Genomic DNA, 22,587 nt, shown 5'->3' on the forward strand with positions numbered 1-22,587 from the left:
AGTTATCCTTCAGTAAGACATCCAACAACTTAATCAACCTATGACAAGTCGAATAACTGCTTGCATAAGGGGCAGAGGTGGACCGTCGAATCATTGGCTTGCTCAGTTTACAGAGCTCTTTCTCTTGAATAAATCATCTGCTTTTCCTGAAATTGATATCATTTGTTTGTATGTATGTGTACATTACATCAACCGATATCCGTCCCATTCTAATTCCTTCGTGGTATGTCGTTGTTTTTGTCTCAGAGTGTACACTAAATTAAGAGCAAAAAAAAAAGTGTCAACTGTTCTGTGGTGAATAACGCCACAGTGATCTACAGCAAAATGCTATTCGAGAGCAGAGCGCAGTGGTACGTTTCTCTTAATTACAAAAAGTGATACAAATTCGGAATTATGCAAAATATGGCTACATCGAATTGGAACGAAAGATACATTTTTCAAACGAGTCTGCTAGGCTATATGAAGTAAATATATATTTCCCTCATAGTGGATTACTGAACATAGAAGTCGTATGTAAAATTATTTGGGAGAAGAAGCAAGTGTTTTTTTTTTTTTTGTAGTGCATCTAGCAACGTGATGGATTTCAGATGTAAACTTCACAAAACTAATCCACACTGAGTGCAAAATAAATTTTTTTTTCTTCGTCCTGTCTCCGATTAATACTGCTGTCTTGTGAAGTTTATGTTATTCGTAATAGAGTTGTGTAAGGGTTTTAAATTCTAAATCACATTACATTTTTATATGTAGTTTCATATCTTAGCATACTTTTACACCTGATCAGTTTCAGATGAAGCTGGGGGATGTTGTTAATAAACTATATTTCATGCCTGAGGCACTGGCGTAGTTACGGAGTTCGGCAGCAAGCACGGTGTTTTAACTTGTCAGACACAATCTCTCCTCCCGCCCCCCTCGACAACCCCACAAAAAGCTGAACAAGTACTTCTGGGAGAGGTAGGGACAAATTTTTCGGAACAGGTGTTTAAGTAAGCAAAATATAGTGTTTACAATTTTGTAAACAGTTATTATGAATGGATAGGAGTATGTAAAACTCATTCTTGTAAATAACATAGTTTTAACTAGTTATTGATGAATCAGTACAAATAACAAGTGATCTTTTTATTGGTGGGTAAGTTCAATATGTAATTTAGAGTTATTGTAACTTCTTATGTCGCAAATTTTTTATTGCTCCATCAGAATCGATATCTTTAGCACCACTATTTTGGATCGACAAAATTGTCATACTACACTCTGGCGACAAAAGTCATGGGAAATCCCCTAATATCGTATCGGATCTCCGATTACACGACGTAGTGCAGCAACACGACGTGAGATGGACTCAGGAAGTCACTGGAAGTCCCATGCAGAAGTACTGAGCCTTGCTGCCTCTACAGCCATCCATAATAGTGAAAGTGTTGCTAGAGCAACATTTTGTACACGAACTGACCTCCAAATTATGTGCCATAGATGTTCGGTGGGAATAATGTCGAGCGTTCTTGGCTACCAAATCATTTGCCGGAATACTTCAGAATGTTCTTCTAACCAATCTCGAACAGTTCTGGCCCAGTGATATTTTTGGTAGCAGGAGGTCCATGAATTAAGCCAAACAGTCTCCAAGTAGCCGAACGTAGCCATTTCCAGTTAATGATCGGTTCAGTTGACCCAGAGGATACAGTCCATTCCGTATCAACACAGCCCATGCCATTAAGGAGGCATCATCACCTTGCACAGAGCCTTGTTGACAACTTGAGTCCATGGCTTTGTGGGGTCGGCACCACACTCGAACCCGCGGCACTGTCATAACGGATACTTTTGTCGTCCGTCCCACACTGTTATTATTCCACGCAGTATATCTTTCTGTTAGCACTGACAGCTCTACACAAACACGCCTGCTCTCGGTCGTTACGTGAAGGACGTCGGCCACTGCGTTGTGCGTGATGAGGAGAACGCCTGAAACTCGGTATTTTCGGCACAATTTTGAAATTGTGGAAGTCAGAACACTGGATTCCCTAACCATTTCCGAAATGGAATGCCCCACGCGTCCAGCTCCAACTACCGTTCAGAGTTCAAAGCCTGTTACTTCTGGTCGCGCGGCCATAATCATGTCGGAAACCTTTTCACATGAATCACGTGTTTACAAATGACAGCTCTGCCCATGCACTGCCCTTTTATGCCGTGTGTACGTGATACTATCGGCATCTGGATATGTGAATGACTTTTGTCGTGCTTGACTCATGGTAGACCAAAGATAATATTAATTAGTTTGAATTTTAAATAACTCCTTTGATGTGACACCACTGAAACACACCAAGTTCAGAAAAAATTTAGCACCAAAATGAGGATGGGAACAGATTCGACAAATCCATATTCGAAAACGAACTATAAGAACCTTAAAGATGTCCAAAAATGGATTCTTCTTTCTGAACTTTGCCAGCTTGCAGAAATCTTCTCATGTGGGAAATTTCCGCGAGGATACGATCTTCAGAAATCTCATCATAATTGTCCACTAAACTTTTTACAGTCATTCAAAATTCCATCTCTGAGGTTTTAGCCAGATTCCTGGGTCCTAAAAGTAGGAAACGATGTGATACACTTTCCATGGTTTTGCAATGGGTATCGACTACATTACGCTTGTTGGTTCTCTTCTGCTTATATTGCTGTGCTATTTCGGATCCTTACGAGATAGGATTGACAGAGGACATCGAAAAAGTTGAAAGACAAGCTGCTCCTATTCTCTTATCGCGAAATGAGGGACAAAGTGTCATTGGTATGATATGCGAGATGGGCTGTCAGTTATTAAAACCAAGTGTTTTCCTTTTCGCCGAGTGGTTTTCACTGAAATCCAACCGCCACCTTTCTCCTCTGAACTGGAAATTATTTTGTTAGCAGGAAATTATCATCTTAGTAAAATAAGATAAATCAGTGCTCGCACACATAGATTTAAGTGTTCGTTTTCCCCGCGAGCTTTTCGAGAATGGAACGGTAGTCAAATAGTCTGAACGTGGTTCGATCAATCCTCCGCCATGCTCTTAAATGTGAACTGCAGAGTATTCACGTAGATACAGATGTGCTTACTTTTCAAACCACCGTCAAGTGCGTGGAAGAAGCTACTTAGCGCTGTACAACGGTTGGGAAGACTGATATCAGACACCCTCCCCTCACCCTACCCCCTTGAAATCTTGATTGTGACGACACACTGATCAGTAACGTATCCTAAGGTATACGTTAGGGTAAAAGATGATAATTCGGTTGAGTTTACGAATACGTAATAAATGTGGTGGTAACATATGGACCTATAGTTAACCTTATGTTAATGTTCGTGCCATATTTAAATATACACCACACATTTTCCATCACAAGAAGTAAAAGTGCAAAGAAAATTGATAAAATGTATATTAAATAATGGACAAGGTTCCGACGAGAATTTTGATGTGTATTACACGCTCATATATAGGACATGGATGGAACAGGTGTCGACTACGTAACTTATGGATAATTTTTTCAATGCTACGATATACAGGTAAGCTATTTGTGTATGTCTCCAAGTACCCCACTTAACCCTCCTAATACTGTGAGGTCTATAATGACCCCAGGCCGTAATTTTCTATAAAATATACCTTATTTCTCATTCCTAAAAATTAAGAAAAATTCGGACTTTTCCTGAATTAAGTATTGGTTTCGTAATATATTAATATAACTTTTTGAAAATATTTAGTTTTGCCGAAAATCAAGAGAGAGCCACTGAATACCATTGGGGTTAAATGCGACCACATTTAGCTCTTGCAGTATTATTACCCAATAATGCTGCATTGAATGCGTAACTGTTGCTGTATTTACTTTGTTTTATTCTTGTAAATATTGCTGTAACGTGTGGTTGTTGCCAATACTTTATAAGCCGACAGTTATTTGTTCCATACAAGTGGATACTACTATTGTGTGTGTTGCATTTAGTGGAAAATGTCTCGTCACCTCTCCGAAGACGAAGTGCTTGAGATACTACTGCAGGATAATCCTCTATCTGGAGAATCAAATAGCAAATCAGCGATATAGTTTCTGATGTCTCATGCAGCGATGGAGAAATTGACGTCTTAGAAGAGAATATTCCTCAATCAGACGGAAGTTCAGAAGAAGATGTGGACAGCACAGATGTTCAGCCTGAACAGGAAGTAGCACATATTTCTGATTGTTATATGTAAGTACACATCGTATTTTTGTAAATGTGCGTCAGGGTCTAGCGCCAAGATATACCCTTTGTATTTTTTATTTTTATTTTGTGTAGGTCTGAAAACAAAGAAGAATTGTGGCACAAATTCGAGTTGAGAAGAGCTTGTGTAAGAGGAGAGAGATTTAACATAATGCGAGTAAAGTCAGGTCCAACAAAATTCGCAGTGAAAAATGTAGACTCCATAGAAACAGCTTTTCAGTTGTGTCTTAGCAGAAACGTTGTTGATGTAATTCTAAAGCGGACTAACAAAGAGGGTAGTCTTGTTTACGGTAGTAAATGGAAAGCAGCAGATGCCATTGAACTGAAGTGCTTTATCGGTGTGTTGATCCTAGCAGGTGCTTACAAGGCCCATAATGAAGCAGTTACACATCTGTGGAACAAAGAGGATGGTAGACCCATTTTTAGTGAAGCAATGGCTAGAAATCGCTTTATGCAAATTTCAAGGTGCATCCAATTTGATGACGCAGATGTGAGACGTCACAACCGTGCTCCTGACAAGCTGGCTCCCATTAGAGAAATATTTGAAACGTGGCTACACACATTTCAAGAAGCATATGTTCCTCATGGCAACGTAACAATTGATGAACAACTTGTGGTATTTCGTGGGAGATGTCCATTTCGGCAATATATTTCTTCAAAGCCAGGAATATATGGGTTGAAATTATGGGTTGTATGTGATAGTGCTACGTCTTACACTCTCAATCTCCAAGTTTACACTGGTCGACAAGAAAATGAGTCTCTTGAAGTTGGTCAAGGCAAGAGAGCTGATTTAGATATGGTGAAAGGCTTAGAAAACAGTGGCAAAAATGTAACAACTGACAATTTTTTCACTAGCGAGAGAACTTCTGAAAATCAATCTCACACTCTTAGGAACAATTAGAAAAAATAAAGGAGAACTACCACAAGCTTTCACTCAGACCAAAGGTCGAGTCAAATGTTCATCTATTTTTGGATTCCAAGAGCATCCTTCATTTGTTTCATACTGTCCGAAAAAGGGAAAGTTGTAACTTTGCTCAGTATAATGCATTCAAGGAAGGAAGTGGATGATCGTGAAGAATGGAAGCCAGTAATGATTCTGGATTATAATAAAACAAAATCAGGAGTAGATCCCTCTGCCACACACCGTCAGGTGGCTTGCGGAGTATGGATGTAGATGTAGATGTACTATGGACAAGCTGCTTAGAACGTACACTACAAAGAGGATGAGCAGAAGGTGGTCAATGGTATTATTTTACAACATGATTGATATCAGTGCACTGAATGCATTTATCATAAGGCTACATCTTAGAAAGGACCAACTACAAGAGACGGGCAATTCTCATAGAATTAGGAAAGCAGCTCGTCGGAACAAAGCCAGACAAAATTATTTCCCCAGTACTTCCATCAACAGTACAGACAATAAAAAAGAGGAAGGAGTCCGTTTTGTATAAGGTCTGAGGATAGAAAATTCACCGATAAATGTTCAAAATGTGTGTAAAAACCACTCTGCAATTTATTGCTGTAAGTGTAATGGGTCAGAAATGTCAATTCGGAATTTAAACAGAAATGTTTGTAGTTTCATGAGAATCGTTTGTAAATTATATGGAAATAAATAATTTAAAAATATGCATTTTAATTTAATGTAATGTCACTGACATCAAGTTTTAGATTGTGGGAAAAAAAAAGGAATGTAATATTATTCTACCATTATTAAAACTATCTTTAATAAAAAATAAATTCCGTTGGGGTCACTAAAGACCCCAATGGTACTCAGTGTAACAAAAAATACTCGGTATTAGAAGGGTTAAAAGAATTCCCGACGTCAGCTTTTAACTAGTATACCTGTACATCCCACTGTTTTCGTTTCTCTATCATCAACCCTAAAACACTTAACCGAATCTTTATCAACAACATGACGGAAAATTTAGGGCTATGGAACGGTTCTGACAAAGGGACAATGGACTTTTCATTGCCTGCTTTCAGTTTGCTTTACATTTACTTATCATTCCTTTGAAAAACGCGTAACGACTTGAGAGCCACAGCGATGAAACAATCAGTTTGCACATTTTACAGGCGATAACATGGTATTTCGGTTGGACTGAGACAAGTCACCTGGGCAGAAGCAGCGGGTGGCACACATAGCTGCCAGCACCTGTTAGTTCCTACTTGCAATTAATTAAAGTGTAATATTTAATGTAACGGATCTCATAATAGCCTTATTACAGTGCTGAAGGATGCAACCCGTGAATTCGTCAACTGCGTTTCTACCTATGGCGATTCTCCAGTTTCTATTTATTCATGCGCACCAAGTTCTTCTCTGCACCAATACGCCCAGACCACAAAATTACACTGAGCCGTCCAAAGCTATTGCATTTTTTTCTTTATTGTATTTCAATGCCCCATCTGGGGTGGGCTGGCAGCAGCGTTTGCGCTGCTCTTCAGCCGAAAGACATTAATCATACAACAGAAGACATTTAAAATAACATAAAGGAGAGAATATGGCGTACATACGTATAATAAGGGGGAACATCATGGAAGAGAACAGACGAAAGGGGGTCGACTGAAAAATGGAGATAAAAACCGTAACAAATTAGTGCACAGAAAACAAAACAACACGCTGGATCATAAATGTATCGACAGACAGCGTAGATGTCACAGCAAAGTTCAAACTCTGAAGGGGGAGGTGCTAGAAATTGCCCTGATGAAGGAGATGGAGGGTGTGGTGATTAAGAGAGGGAGGGATATAGCGATAAAGTCGCAGCAATGGGCGACGGGTGGAGAGGAAGGAGGAAACCAGGGGGTGAGAAGGAACAAGCCTGTGGACAGTGTAAAGGATGTGTAAATGTCGGAGGAGAAGGAGGAGGTGGGGGAAGAGGATGAGGTCACATCCAAAACTTTCATTACCCCTCAATAACTTTTTTCCTTTTTTGTTCCTTTATTCTTATTTCATTCCTCACACGAGGTGGGCCTGCAGCGGCCTACATATGCGGTTCTTCAGCAAAATGGTACAACATTAGATACAATAGAAAACAATAGAAAATATATGTAGGGAAAAACATGGTGACAATACGTAACACGATAGAAATGAAGTCGTTCGACTGTAGGCTTGGTATACACAAATGAGGTCAACAGTTAAAAGAAATGTAGACATCCAGTTGGAGACACAAACGTAGAAGGACACGGAAAAACACTGTTGAAGAAACAGTGGTGTACTAAACCACTGTGGTGAGGATCATCAGCGAAAAGGTAACCAACACACTGAAGAAGGGGGGGGGGGCTGCCACTGAGTGTAAGGAAAAGGCATGAGGAAAGGAGAAGGGGAAGGAACCAGTGAGAGAAAGAAGGGTGGGGTGAGGGTAGAGGGTAGGTATTGGAAGCCCGGGGAGGAGAAGGAAGAGGGGGATAAGGGAGAGGGGCGAGGGGAGAAAGGAAGGTGGGGAGAAGAGAGGAAGACCAGGAGGAAAAAAGGGGGAGAGAGGGTTAGAGCTGGTAGGAGGGCTAGATGGGGCAACAAGGATATCACAGGGAGGTGGAGTCGGCAGAAACCACCTTGGGCGAGAGTATGGAGAGTGTGAAGATGGAGAGCAGGCGGGATGCAAGAATACAGGCACGGCAGTGGGCCAGGATGGGCGCAGATGCGAGAGACAAGTGGGTGTGAAGGATCGAGTCCGCAGGGGGTGTAAAGAATTTGTTTGAGGAAAAGGAGAAGGTGCGGGAAGGGAATCAAGTCATAAAGGATCCACATGGGGGATGGGAGGTGGATGCAATAGGCCAGGCAGAGCACATGGCATTCAAGGATTTGGATGGACTTATAGTATGTGGGAGGGGTAACCCCATGTTTCGGTGGAGAAGAGTTTAAGGAGACAGAGGCAGGTACGGACCTCATCTTGGACTGCCCAGAGATGGGGGTCCGGGAAAGGCGGCAGTTGAGGGTGACACCACGGTACTTGAGAGTGGGGGGGTGAGGTTGATGGGGTGGCCATATATGGTTAGGTAAAAATCTCATGACGGTAGATAGGGGTGGTGTTCCCGACCATGATTGCCTGGGTTTTGGAAGGATTGATCATGAGCAACCACAGGTTGCATCAAGCAGTGAATTGGTCAAGGTGGGATTAAAGAAGGCATTGGGAGCGTTGGAGGGTGAGGCCGTGGGCAAGTAAGGCAGTCTCATCAGCAAATTGGAGGAGTTGGATGGGGTGGGGTGATTGCACATTCGCCTTATAGAGGAGGTAAAGAAGAGGGGAGATGATGGAGCCCTGGGTCACACTGGCGAAGGGGTAGAAGATGTAGGAGTCAGTATTGTGGATGGTAACATAGGAGGGTGATGGGAGAGGAAGGAGGCGACGAGACAGGCATAACTGATGGGAAGGGCGAAGGTTTGGGGCTTGAAAAGGAGACCGAAATGCCAGACATGGTAGTACACCATTTTTAGGTCAAGGGACATGAAGATGGTGGAGCGATGGGAATTTAGTTGGCCGGAGAGGAGGCGCAAATGCCAGACATGGTTGTACGCATGTTCGACATCAAGGGACATGGAGCGATGGGAATTTAGTTGGCCGGACAGGAGGTGGGTGAGATAGAGGAGGAGGTCATCAACAGAGAAGGAGGGTTGGAAGCCACATTGGATAGAGGGAAGGAGACAGTGCAGGTGGAAGTGCTGGTGAATTCTTCAGGTGAAGATGGACCAAGACATTGCTGAAGAGTTAGGGGATGGTAGGAGGAGCCATCAGTGGGTGGTTTGGTAGGATTGACGAACATCAGGATCTGTGAGGTTTTACACAGGACGCAGTAGTAGCCGGTCATCAGGACCACATTATAGAGCACAGCCAGAATGGTGAGGAACGATATGGGTGCCTCACAGAGATAGTGGTAGGTGACAGAGTTGTGACCAGGAATTGTGTAACGTTTAGTGTGAAGTGTGGCTATGGTGTCTTGTGTGGTGATGGGAATGTTAAGAGGTGTGTGTGGGATGTGGTCCAAGTACTGGAAGCTAAGGGCATGCGGGGGACCAGAGGTGTCAGTACAATCACAGACATCTGGGAAGAGGGAGTAATCAAACATGGGATCATCAGAAATAGTAAGGATATTGGACAGGTAGGAAGCAAAATGATTGGTCTTACTGAGGTTGTCAGGAAAAGGTTGATCATCATGGAGGAGGGGATACTGCGGGGACGGATTAGATCCAGTAAGGCAATGGAAGGCTGACCAATACTTGGATGATGTGATAGGGAGAGTATCACTTAGGTGGGTGCTGGTGCCAGCCCAGCGTTTTTTGGCAGCGAGCAAATTTCGGATCCCACCCTAGAGTTGCCAGAGGCGATGGAACGTGTCCCAGTCCCATGTGTGGAGAAAGTCGTTTTAGAGATGGCAGGATTCATGAAGGAGAAGGATGGCCTGTGGGGGTTAAGTGGGGCAGTGCAGGTGAATGAAGGTAGTGGGGAAATGAGCTTCAACAGCCTCAGACAGGGTTTGGTGGAGAAAGCAGGTGGCATGGGTGACATCATCAGGATGCTGGCAGGCCAGAGGGTGGTCATCAAACCAGGTATCTAGGGTCGCCTGGTCGGCATTCTATTTAGCACGGGACTAGTCATGGACGAACTTTTGGGGAGGGTTGGTGCATGGACCGAGGTGTGGGTTTCATCCATCTGTCACGGTAAGGTGGACAGGGAGATGGACGCTACCAATACGGTCGAGAACGTCCGCTGTAATGCGTCCAAGGCAGTTGGAGGAGGCCAGGACTACGTTGGGAATGGTATTGGATTCAGGGAAGTTGTGGTGGGGGACGGGAAGGAAATCACCTTGAAGTGAGGCGAGGAACTGAAGCCACCATCCTAACTCGGCGGTGGTATGACTGTGTATGTCTAGGTTGGCGGCAATCATGTAGGAGGAGTAGGTGCAGTCAATGTGGGAAAGGATGTTAAATGGATTGGGACCAGTAGCACGGACATAGATGGTGGCACAGGTTATGGTGAGACCAGGGAAAAAGAGGCTGAGGATAAGATGTTCAGTGGGGTCACGAAGGAGGGTTTGGAGCCAAACAGGGATGTGGCATAGGTGGCTGATGGCAACTCTGCCACGACCAATTAGGAAGGGATTATCGGAGCAGTGAATGAGGTAGGGCGAAATGCTTATGACATGCGGGAGCTGGAGAAAAGTTTTATTGAGGAGGAAGGCATCCACGTAGTGGGTCAGAAGAGTGTGCATGAGGAGATGGTTGTTGGTAGCTAGAGAATGGATGTTACTGAACAAGATACGATGCTGCCACGACATGGTGAGGTTTAAACTAGGATGTTGAGATGGGAAACCGGCTTTAAATGATTACTGTAGGGAAATAATACAGCTCGCTACGTATTGCACATAGGGTCATAGTGAGGATAAGATTGGAATAATTGCTGCACGCATATAAAAAATCTTGCTTCCCGCACCCCATGCGCAAATCGAGCAGTAAAAAGCCCTAATAACACGTACAATGGGATGTACCCCCCGCCATGCATCTCACAGTCGTTTGCAGAGTATAATGGTTGATTTCACTTATGGTCGTAGTTATTGTGCTAGTTGAGAATTAACTTACCTACTGCAAGAATTTCCAAAAGTTTGCATTGAAAACTTGGAGTAGCTACGAGTTTGCATTTGGTGCATGTTAGCTCGTATGTTTCTGTATACAGAAAGCAAATAATACAGTGAAGTAGAAGGATCACCAATACACAGACAGGAAAGAAAATACCAACACCAAGAAGGAGTTGTGCATTATAAACAAAAGGTGACAGGTGTGTTTCTACGTCTGAAAGATTATGTCTTTTCAGATTGCGTCACAGTCGCATAAGGGTGGTGCTAGTAGCTTCAGTTGCCTCTGCTATTGGGTGTGCTGAATTGATGTTAGTCAAGAATGCCTTTCAAAAATGGTTCAAATGGCTGTAAGCACTATAGGACTTAACATCTGAGGCCATCAGTCCCCTAGACTCAGAACTACTTAAATCTAACTAACCTAAGGACATCACACACATCCATTCCCGAGGCAGGATTCGAACCTGCGACCATAGCAGCAGCGCGGTTCTGGACTTAAACGCCTGGAACCGCTCGGCCGCAGCGGCCAAAAAACAATACCTTTAAGGAGACAAAGATGCCATTATCAATGTCTCACTGAGTTTCAATGAGGCTGTATTATAGGGCCAGGCAAAGCTGGATGTTCTGTCTGTGATACTGCAAAAAGACTTAGCTGAAAAGGACTCACTGTACATTTTTGCTGTCAGCAGTGGTCACGAAAATGTAGTCACAAGAAAAATGATCTCCAGACAGGCACGTGGCACTTTCAAGAGGGACGACCATCGTGTTTCGCATATGGTTATGGCGCAGCGTATTGCATCTGCCCCAGGAGCCTAAGCAGCAGTTAGCACTATAGTGACACAACGAACTGTTAGAAACCAGTTGCCTCAAGAACAGCTCCAAGCCAGGCGCCTTGTAATGTGCACCCCACTGAAGCCAAACTACCGCCATTTGCGACTTAATTAGTGCCAAGCGAGAGCTCATTGGACGGCAGGGTGCAGTCTGCTGTGTTTACTCATGAGAGCTTCTTGTGTTGGTCGGTGCCAGTGATCGCCGTGTGTTGTTTAGGACTCGGCCAGCTGAAGACCTGCAACCAATTTGTCTGTGTGGTAGGCACAATACACCTATACTTGGAGCTATTGTCTGGAGTGCGACTTCGTATCACAGCAGGAGCACTCTCGTGGTTATCCCACGCATTCCGGCCGCAAATTTGTATGTAAGTCCGGTGATTCGATCTGTTGTGGTGCCATTCATGAAGAACAGTCCAGTGGGTGTTTTGCAACAGGATAACACTCGACCCCATACAGCTATTGTAGCTCAATACACTCTTCAGAGAATCGACATGTTGCTTTAGCGTGCTCCACCACCGATCTGTCTGATCGAGCACATATGAGACATCATCGGACGACAGATCCAGTGCTATCCACAACCAGCATTAACCATACCGTTATTGACCGACCCAGTGCAACAGACATGGAACTCAACCCCACAAACTGACACCTGAGACCTGCACAACATCTACGATTTCATGGTTTCAATCAACATTTTGGAACTTACGCTGGTTAATAGTGTACTATCCCTTTGATTTGCGACAGCTTACCTTGCACTTAAATTAACCTATGATCTTGCAGTGTTAATCACTGAAATATGTTACCAAAGCAAGTTTAGCCAAGAAATTTCATTACTCCACAGTAATTATTATTTGTTGGTGCGATTTTTTAATCTGTCAGCGTATTTGACACTCTCTGTGTTCAACCAGTTCTCACACATCTGGACTCAATAAAGGGACATAGATGGTTAATTTACAGACTTTCCCAATCGTACTTCACGATATCTTCTCACTTGTAAAAGGCTGCGCAAAGTATATTCACGTAAAAGCTTGAAAATTAACAGCAGTTTCACCCTACGAAACATACACTATGTGATCAAAAGTATCTGTAATCCTGGCTGAAAATGACTTACAAGTTCGTGGTGCCCTCCATAGGCAATGCTGGAATTCAGTACAGTGTTGGCCCACCTTTAGCCTTGATCACAGCTTCCACTATTGCAGGCATACGTTCAATCAGGTGCTGGAAGGTTTGTTCGGGATTGACAGCCCATTCTTCATGGTGTGCTGCACTGAGGAGAGTTATTGATGTTGGTCGGTGAGGCCTGGCACGAAGTTGGCATTCCAAAATATCCCAAAGGTGTTCTATAGGATCCAGGTCAAGACTCTGTTCAGGCCAGTCCTTTAGAGGGATGTTATTGTTGTGTAACCACTCCCCCACAGGTCGTGCATTATGAATAGGTGCTCGATCGTGTTGAAAGGTGCAATCACCACCCCCGAATTGATCTTCAACAGTGGGAGCAAGAAGGTGGTTAAAACATCAATCTAGTGCTGCGATAGTGCAACACAAAACAGCAAGGGGTGCAAGCCTCCTCCATGAAAAACACGACCACTCCATAACACCATCGCCTCCGAAGTTTACTGTTGGCACTACATACGCTAGCAGATGAAGTTCACCGGACATTCGCCATACCCGCACCCTGTCCATCGGATTGCCACACTGTGTACCGTGATTCGTCACTCCACACAACGTTTTTCCACTGTTCAATCGTCCAATGTTACTCTCCTTACACTAAGCGGGGCGTCGTTTGGCATTTACCGGCGTGATGTATGCCTTATGAACAGCTACTCAACCTGCTGCCTGACTTTCATAGTACTTGCAGTGGATTCTGATGCAGTTTTGAATTACTGTGTGACAGTCAGGATAGATGTCTGCCTACTACACATAACGATCCTCTCCAATTGACGGTGGTCTCTGCGAGTCAACAGACGAGTTCGGTCTGTACGCTTTTGTGTTGTATATGTTACTTCACGTTTTCACTTCACTATCACATCGGAAACAGTGCACCTAGGTATGTTTAGGAGTGTGGAAATTTCGCATATAGACGTATGACACAGGTGATACCGAATCACTTGACCATGTTCAAAGTCTGTGAGTTCCGCGGAGCGTCCCATTCTGCTCTCCCATGATGTCATTGATACGGAGTACCTGGCAGTAGGTAGCTGCACAATGCAGCACAGAGCTGGTTGATGTGGTGAACGGTATCTGTGGTTCTGAATGCCTATACCAGTTTCTTTGGCGCCTCAGTGCATAAAAACCATCATAAAAATTAGAAATTTAGATTCCAGATTAGTATTATTTTGTCAAATAAAGGGCGCACAGCCCAATCATGTCGATTTGTCATTCCACTCCCAGCATCATTGTACATACATTTATCCATTTGCTGCCATGGATTAAGTAGCTAGAATTGTCTGTGATTGCTGTGTGTTTTCGTACTAAGAAAAACCCGGCTTTTCGTTCCAATCTATCACGTAGTCTTTTGGCAATATGCGCAGCACTCAGAATGGGCCTGTATGTGGTTGGTAGAAATCAGACGCGTGTTCTTCAGATGATAGTTTAGTTGTTTTGTCTGTCAGTAGCTCAGCAGAGTGGGAGGGGAAGAGCAGAGAGGAGCTTAAACAAGGGTCTAGGCATATGAAGATAAAGTGGGCCTGGTTGTGAGATTAAGTGGCATAGCTATTGAAATGGAAGACGGAGCAGCAGCAAGGAAGATCTGCTGGAGGGTGTGGGGATGTTGCAGTGGGTGGATATTCTGCAGAACAATGGACAGGAACCAGATGTCTTCAGCTGTAGGGGGAGGGTGGAGGAAATTGATGGGATGGATGGGCTGGTCAGTGTGGTGAACGGGGGCAGTGAGCTCAGGATTGGTGAGAGGGGGTTCGGCTTTGCATTTGGAGTAGGCGGGGTGGAATTTGTAGCAGGTGTTGCAGGAAGGAGGAGGCCAAGGTTAGGACATTATTTAAGTTAGTGGGAGGCACTCCACGAGGTAATGGTGGACGCAGGGCAAGTAGAGGTGTAAATAATGGTGCAAGTGGGTGTGTCCATGATGGAATGCGTTGTCCACTGGCAATAGGAGTCACTGAAATGGGAAAACAGAACAGATATGGAGGGTGGCTGTGACGGGGACAGGGGGGCGGCGGCGGTGGTGGTGGGAAGCATCGGACGGCATCGGCGGTGGCCGGCAGAGAGATGGCAAAGGCACCTTTAGAGTAGCCCGGGTGGCATCATCGTCCGATTTGGAAGTGAGGGGATGCAACCCTCGAGATGTTAATTTTTTCCCCTTACTGAATGTCAATCCCCCCTGTCGATAGATGCGTTAAAAAAAAAAAAAAAAAAAAAAAAAAAAAAAAAAAAAAAAAAAAATGGAAGATAAACGATATAAAAAAGCAATAAAACGGCGACTTTGTTAAAAACGGTAAAATGGCGGAAAAGTTGCAGACGTTAAAACAAAGAAAATATGGGGTTGATGAGGCTAATGAAGAAATACAGAAAGTACACAGGCAAAATTTAAAAAACATGGCGACAGTATGTTTTCTGTTCGCAACACGCATGCATGTGAGCCCGCCGGCGACTGTTTCATCAAACCTAATCGTACTTCTCCAGTCAACACCACCAAGAAACAAAGCCTCACAATGCCTGCTGTGACATCACAGCTCTGGGACTGTGTTCAGAAACTAGCATTGAAGTAGCGCGAGGGAATGCACATTCGCTATTTAACTGATAGAAGTAACGAAAACAATGACACCTAGAACTAAGAGAGTACTGCATACTGTATCACCTAGTTCGTAAATGATGAATTGTGTCGTAACACGATTGAGTGAAAAATATTTATATAAATATTGGATCGTGTATCTTCAAAGCCAGTTTATATAGTCACCACTACCTACTTTTTAGGATTTTAAGCACTTATAGCGTCACCTTACTGCTGATTAGATCTTACAATTAGGTAACCAACGCAATATTTCGAATACCTAAGGAATAATGATTTTCCTTGAATACATAATAAAAAATACACTAGGACCTTAAAAATTCACCGCAAATACTGCAAATCATTTATTAAATTTTTTTTCATTTAATAACTTATGAAAATGGGACATGTGATACTTAACAAGCTTCACTTTAATAAGTAAATTTCCAGAAAACATTTATTTCACGATTTTTTGTGACAAGGAGTCAGATGTCAAGACTTTTTCATTCTTTTATAAATACTTACATCTTTTGTCACACACACATAATTTATTCGTTTTACAAAGTTGTTTAGTAAAATATTTGCGCTGCACGTCAATATACAATGTATGATAGATTCAAGAGTGTGACCTTTTAAATATGGACAATTTATTTTAGATGCACTTGGTGTGAGCAATATAATGGAGTAATGGCCAAGTGTTTTCCTCTATTTTATCAACATCACTATCATCAACTACTACATTTAATAGCTCAGGGTTGTCGATATCTTGAAAGTCTGGGATTCTACAACAAGCAGCATCAACATCATTAGGTCTTACAACAACATCACCAAACACTTTGGCCTTTAATACAAGGGAAAACATACTCAGGGCCCTTAATTTTCCTTCTGTTTCAAATAGCTGCCTTTGTGATACATGGTAACTTCCCCCATTAAGTTGGCGGTATTTCCCAAACCTGTCTGTCTGTATTTTCCCAAAGAGCAAATATGTTCTCTTCTTCTCACACAGCCAGTATTCACTAAAATCAATAAAGGCTGCAGTAGTATGTTTGAGAGCAAAGTGTGTTTCTCTGGTCAATTTCTTTCCTCCATTGCAATCTTCCCATGAACACAACCACGAGAGAAAGTTTCTCAAAAAGTCATGGATATGTTTTGAATTGAGGGTAATCTGTTCTTGGTATACATTTCTTAGCCTTTCACCCTTCAGCGGCGTTTCAACATTCAATATCAAACGACTGACTTATTATTTTTACAAATGTGGCAGTAGTCTCCCAGTTTTAAAATTCATTCTTACACCTAGTTCTTGCATTGCAACAACTGTCATTATATTAAAAATACGCAATGCTAATTTCACATTTTTGCCGTTCAAAAGAATCTGGATATAGTGACTTAAGTGTTAAAGTGCTGCCATACTGCAAAAGTTCACCTTTTTCTAGTAAATGTAGTTCCTTCAATGCTGTAACAGAAGCAAGACCTCCCTTCAAGCTATCACTAAAAGAAGGAAAGCACATAATTTGGTCCTTTTCGTTACCCCAGTTGTTCCGTTTACATTTTACAATGTGTACAGTATCCACAAAATAGTAAAGTGGGCGGTCTGCAGAAGTCTGCTCAGGATGAAAATGTCTTCAAAGCAAGACAAACTTGCCTAAAATTGAGCCGCATTTATATGAAACATCACATACAACTCTTTCAAAATATTGCTAACTGTACCAGTATCACTTACTTGATTTGGTAATTTAATCTTACCAGCACACTTTAGCTCAGCTTCCTTCACAAATGCACTTACCACTAAATCTCTATTTGTAATGACATGACACTCAACACTTAGATAAGGAGCATCCTTTAACACAAAAGACAAATTATTTGATTTGGTTACCGTGACCCAGTCACTGTGCTTTTCACAATCAGATAATTTTGATTTAAAATCTTCTAAACTAGCAAATGAACTCTTCTCCATCATTTTTTGTGTGATTCCACACTCTGCTCACTGACTTTCTCAAGTGCTTGGTTCCCCAAACGTTCGCGACTCTCTGGATCTTCTCGAGCTGGTGCTTGTTTTGAAGATAAATACGTAGGTCTTCCTGGCAACTTTGATGGTACAGCATCTGCAAATAGAGAGAGATAAACATGAGATTCGAATAGCAATGTTTATTGATCTTAGATATTTAACAATATCGTAAGAAAATTAAGGAACCTGTACATTAATCTGTAAACTGATTACAAGTACCCTTTACGATAAATTTTCACGAACGTTTCTTTAAACGTGGACGGTCCAAAGGTGCTGTAGTTTGTCAGTTTTGGGTCGTAAGCACTGGTAATTTTCTCAATGTCGTCTGCAGTGAAATGCAGTTCACATATCTGAAAAGAACCATATATTTTACTGTTAACGTAAAGGCAGAATGTAAACTGACAAATGAAATCTAACTGAGGACTGCTTAAAGTGAGCTTAAAAGTATAATACTTTGTTATAGACAGGGTATTGATTTGAATTTTCATCTCTGTAACATAACAGTATTAAAAAGAGTAACAATATAGAAATAAAGTTAAGTTACAGATACAACGAACTGTTTACTGGGTTCCCAGTCTTTCCTATGAACTGCAGCGATCCATTTCAATCTTAAGGCTTCATCAGACAGGAATGAAAAGACGCTAACTTTTAAACCGTTGTCGTAGTTTCCCCTACAATAGGGCATACAGCACTTGCGTGGCATCTCGAGCAGATGCTCAATAACAATCCGAATCGTATATAACAGTGAGAGCAAGATTTCCGCCACAAATGTTACAAAAACAAAGCCATGTTTTCAGACACTGCTGCGGAAACAACCCATGCCGTGACCACGCTTCCAAACACCGCTTCAACAACAGATAGCACTGCTCAACTGCAGAACGCTAACGTCACAGCTCCCACAGAATTGTGTTCGTAAGCTTTGTTTCTAGGTGTAGTTGCTCCAATGCGACTCGTTTTCGGCCAGTCACGAATTGCAGACGGAGCTAAAATGATCGCCATATTTTCTGAGGTGGCGTCTCGCAGTGACATCTGTTGGCAGCGCCCAGCAACACTGAAGGATTCAAGCGCTGCTTATTTTACTTTACAAGTTCAGCAGGAAAATATTGATAGTAAGAAACAATTCCGTATTTGTATCAAGTATTTTTTTCTATACCGCTAACAAAATAGCAATAACCACCCTCCCCCTTGGTTTGTCTGTGAAGAGTATAATTCATACCCACAAAATTTCTTGGTAAGGTATGATTTAAATATGGCCACTTTCTGCTTTGTCCTTCTTACTTCGTTGGCTTCTAGAAAGTGATTTGCAATTTTTGGAAGGGTCGGATAATTTATTCCGTCCCTACGTATCAAGTAGAATAATTGTATCGGTATCTTTTCGCTGTTTACCTATGCGTTAAATGTATATTCTCCCTACAACATTTCTCTTTGCTAGTGCGTTATGGGGCTGACGTATTTGTATATATCTCTGTCTCCCCCAGTAATTCCCAACAAGCAACTCCTCAAGCTAAGAGTCAAATCGTGTAGACTGCTATTATTTCCAAACTTCGGCTTTTGAAGAAGTCGGACACTTAGTTTTAAACCTACATCGAGTTTACCCTAAAGCACCACCTTACTTTTATTTTCGTGTTTATCTTACTTCTCTGCCCAATCTGTAACTTTCATCGATTCAATGGTTGCATGGTAGTTTAGTTTTTTGTATGAAGTTCCAAGCATACTTTCGGCTTCCCTCTCTCCAGTATTGAAATGACAGTAAGCTTTTCTTTCGTCGCCGGCGCTCAGCTTTGGAAATCCAGGGAAGTACAAGACTTAGACTGTAGCGACAGCGAAACACAGGAAGTGGCGGACAGAAAGACCTATGTTTGTTATTGTTTTCGTCGGGGTAGTAGATGCCGCGTGGAACTTTTCTAGTTAGTAATGGGCTTTGTGGTATTGTGAGTTCTAAGAGACGAAAAGCGGAACACGAAATTGTTGGAGAGAAAACAGGAAATGTAATGTACATTCGGATTCTGGGATGCAAACAGGCTGATCGGTTAAAATGATTGTGGCTAGAATATCGTATTTTCCCATAGAATGTAAATGTATAGGATCTATTTAGACTGTGACGTATGTAATAAAGCAGCACGTGTAGTGTTGTACTCATGAACGTTATAAACGGCAGATTTAGTTTCATAGCTGTGTTGTATGCAACTTACTACTGTTGTAGTGGCCGTTGAAAGGCCTCTTGAAAGGTAACTCTCGTTGAAGCCTGTTCAGATGTTCATTAATGGAGTTTTTGGACTTTATTTTTACTCACTAAAGTATATAGCGATGAAACTCGCTAAAAACAGGAAGAGAAATGCAGCAAACTGGAGATAGTGAGGGAAATTCGCATTTGCAAAATATGCTGATACAGCAGGTAAGAGTTCATGTGAATGTCCCGCCTGACATTCAGGTAATTCTAAAATCAAATCAGTGTCTAGTGAATTCACTCTTCATTATTGGTCATAAGGACCATTAGGGAGTAAATGGTTTAGGATGTAAGTATTAGAATTTCAATGTTAGAATGGACAATTTTTAGATCTAAGCTGCGCTGCTTAGAAAGAAAATGCTGTAGGGCAGATTGAATAAAAGTATTCTGTTTGTGGGTCAGTACAGTGAGAAAGATATCCTAAGTGCACAGCAGGTAGTACTGGCCTTTTTGGGTTTTAGCAAAAAGATGCAAACTCAGGACCAATGTTCCAACAGTAATTAAGTTTCTTTTCTGATAATTTAATTCTCTTTTCTTGCCAATTGGCAGTCATTGCATTCGCACAAGGTCAGGTGCTTTGACCCGTAATGTCATGGTGAGACTCGATGTTTGTAGTGTGACACGAATTGAATGTTTCATGTTGGTATTGAAAGAATTTGTGCTGGCTTTCTGGTGAGTTACTTTGAATTTGCATACTTTGGCTGATAGATTCGTTTCTATGTTTGGAAATATTAGTGCCAGTGTTTCCTGTGGAAGGAGATTTAATATTTTTCTTTTTTCTTCTGTTGTGAAGAAGATACAGATAGTTAAGAGTAGCTCATTGCTTGTTGCAATAGGTGACGTTGTTTGCGTATATTGGAATTGGTGGTGGTGAAAGTTTTCATGAGTTTTCGGGATTACCATGTTAGTCTTCGGTAATTGTTGGAATGTTATTAGTAGGTATCATGGGTACTGATGTACCATCGTTGTTTAGGATACATTTCTGACTTTAGTCATGTGAACATGGTTTGGTTTGTTGTACTGAGAACTTTGGTTTAGATAGAGTACATGAAAGTTTTGTATCTGGAGCTTTGCGGGTGAAGTGAAATTTGCAACACAATGTTTTAGAGTGGTCGGTTCCTGGTATTGAGGGCTTTGTTGGAGCTGTGTAGCTGGAGTGAAAATTGTGTTGAGTTTTCGAGTTCTGTGTGGGTTACTGGTACTGAGGTCTTCATTTGCGATATATGGGTGACGTGAAATTTACAACACCAATAGTTTTCATTTTTGTAATTTTTTTGTTATATTATGTCATTTTTGTGTGCTTCATTTTTGGATGAATATTTGTTTTGCATTTATGTCATTACTCTTACTGTCATGTATTTAGTTTGCCCTCTTCATTTGGTTGTTGTATTAGTTTCATTCTATTGCTGGAGTTAAATACTTCACATGCTCTTTATGTTTGTTCGCAGGTGTAATGAGTGATGTCGTGGTCACCATATTGTATTTGTTTGAAATAGCGTACACCTTGTTGAGGGCATTACTGGTCAAAACAGACAGGTGGAGTCATGACTTTAGACCAATCTACCTTTTATAATTGAGAAGTAGATCACGTTATACAAACTGATTTTGTTTTTCAGATATAGTTTGTGTGTATTTTGATTAGTTAAAAGTAATGCTGTGTTCCAAAGATCATTGGTCTGTTTCTATCAAAATGGTGTAGATTACTTTGGATTTACACTCTGTGTCTTTGTTTATGTCTACATACTGGCTATTTACAGATTACCAGGTAACTTATTGGCTGAAAAATAATTATAATGAACATATTGGTCTCTGTCGCTGCTCATGTTACTGTTACAGAATGTTTACATCTACTTCTAAATAGCACAAGCAATCATTGTAGTCTGTTTATACCACAATGTCTTTGTTAAATATCCCTCTTTAAAGCAGAAATAGCTAGAAGAAGCAATTTCAGTTCAGATTTAAATTTTTGTAAAGGTCTACATGAGCCAATTTCCTTTGGTTTTGTTCTTCAGTTTGTATTTACCATGACTAGTTTTAAATTAACAAGCTGTTTATCATCAGATGGTGCATATTTATTGCATATTTGCAGCATTCTTGTGGCTCATGTAGTTATGGCAAGAGAATGAAACATACACGCACCAAATGTGGTTAGAAGTATGTACAGTTCTCGCCTGGCCACAGCTGCACAACTCCAACAAAGCTGCAAACATGCAATAAATGTGTACCATCTGCTGATAGTGATTCAAAACTGGTCTTGGTAAATAAAGATTGCATAACAAAATTCAAATGGTGACTGAGAGTAATTTCAGGAAAGTTTCAAAAAATTTTTTAGCACCTCTCAGAGGAAATACGGAAGCGTCCGATACCGCCCGTCTGCTTTGACTCATGACGTCACAAATATGGTGGAAACGACCATAAACCACGATTCCAATATGGCGCATATAAAGTCGGTACGTACACATTATGAGGACGAAAATACATCAAAAAACAAACACACACACTTTCCACAAAAAGCCTATGTCACTAACGGGATAAGCACGGGAAATGGGGTGTTTTTGGGTGGGGGCAAACTAAATATAAACAAATTTAGACACCCACCCCCGTACAAAACGACGAGAAAAACTGAGATCACAAAACTCCCCAAATACCACTAAACACAATATGATCTGGAATCGGACACTTCCCTTGACCTATATAGCACAAAAACAACTCCCGATACCAATATCAACATACACAGCCACATATTGGGATCGAACACTTCCCTTGAGCTGCGCAATGTTACTTTTATCCGTCATATCCATTCCTGAACAAAAAACAACAACCGATTAATTTTACTAAAATTATCACACGATCTACAGCGAACAACACTAAATTAACCTTCACACAAAATCGTTAACTCACTGAAACGAATTCCACCACAAACACAGCCGACACTCGAACAATTCTGGATAATGAGCAAAAGCAAACTGAGCCCATTACACCATACAAACGAAAACCCTGAACACACCACCAGAGAGCACAACAAACCACAACACG

Source organism: Schistocerca serialis, chromosome 11 (assembly GCF_023864345.2).
Source record: "Schistocerca serialis cubense isolate TAMUIC-IGC-003099 chromosome 11, iqSchSeri2.2, whole genome shotgun sequence".
Classification (NCBI taxonomy): Eukaryota; Metazoa; Arthropoda; class Insecta; order Orthoptera; family Acrididae; genus Schistocerca; species Schistocerca serialis.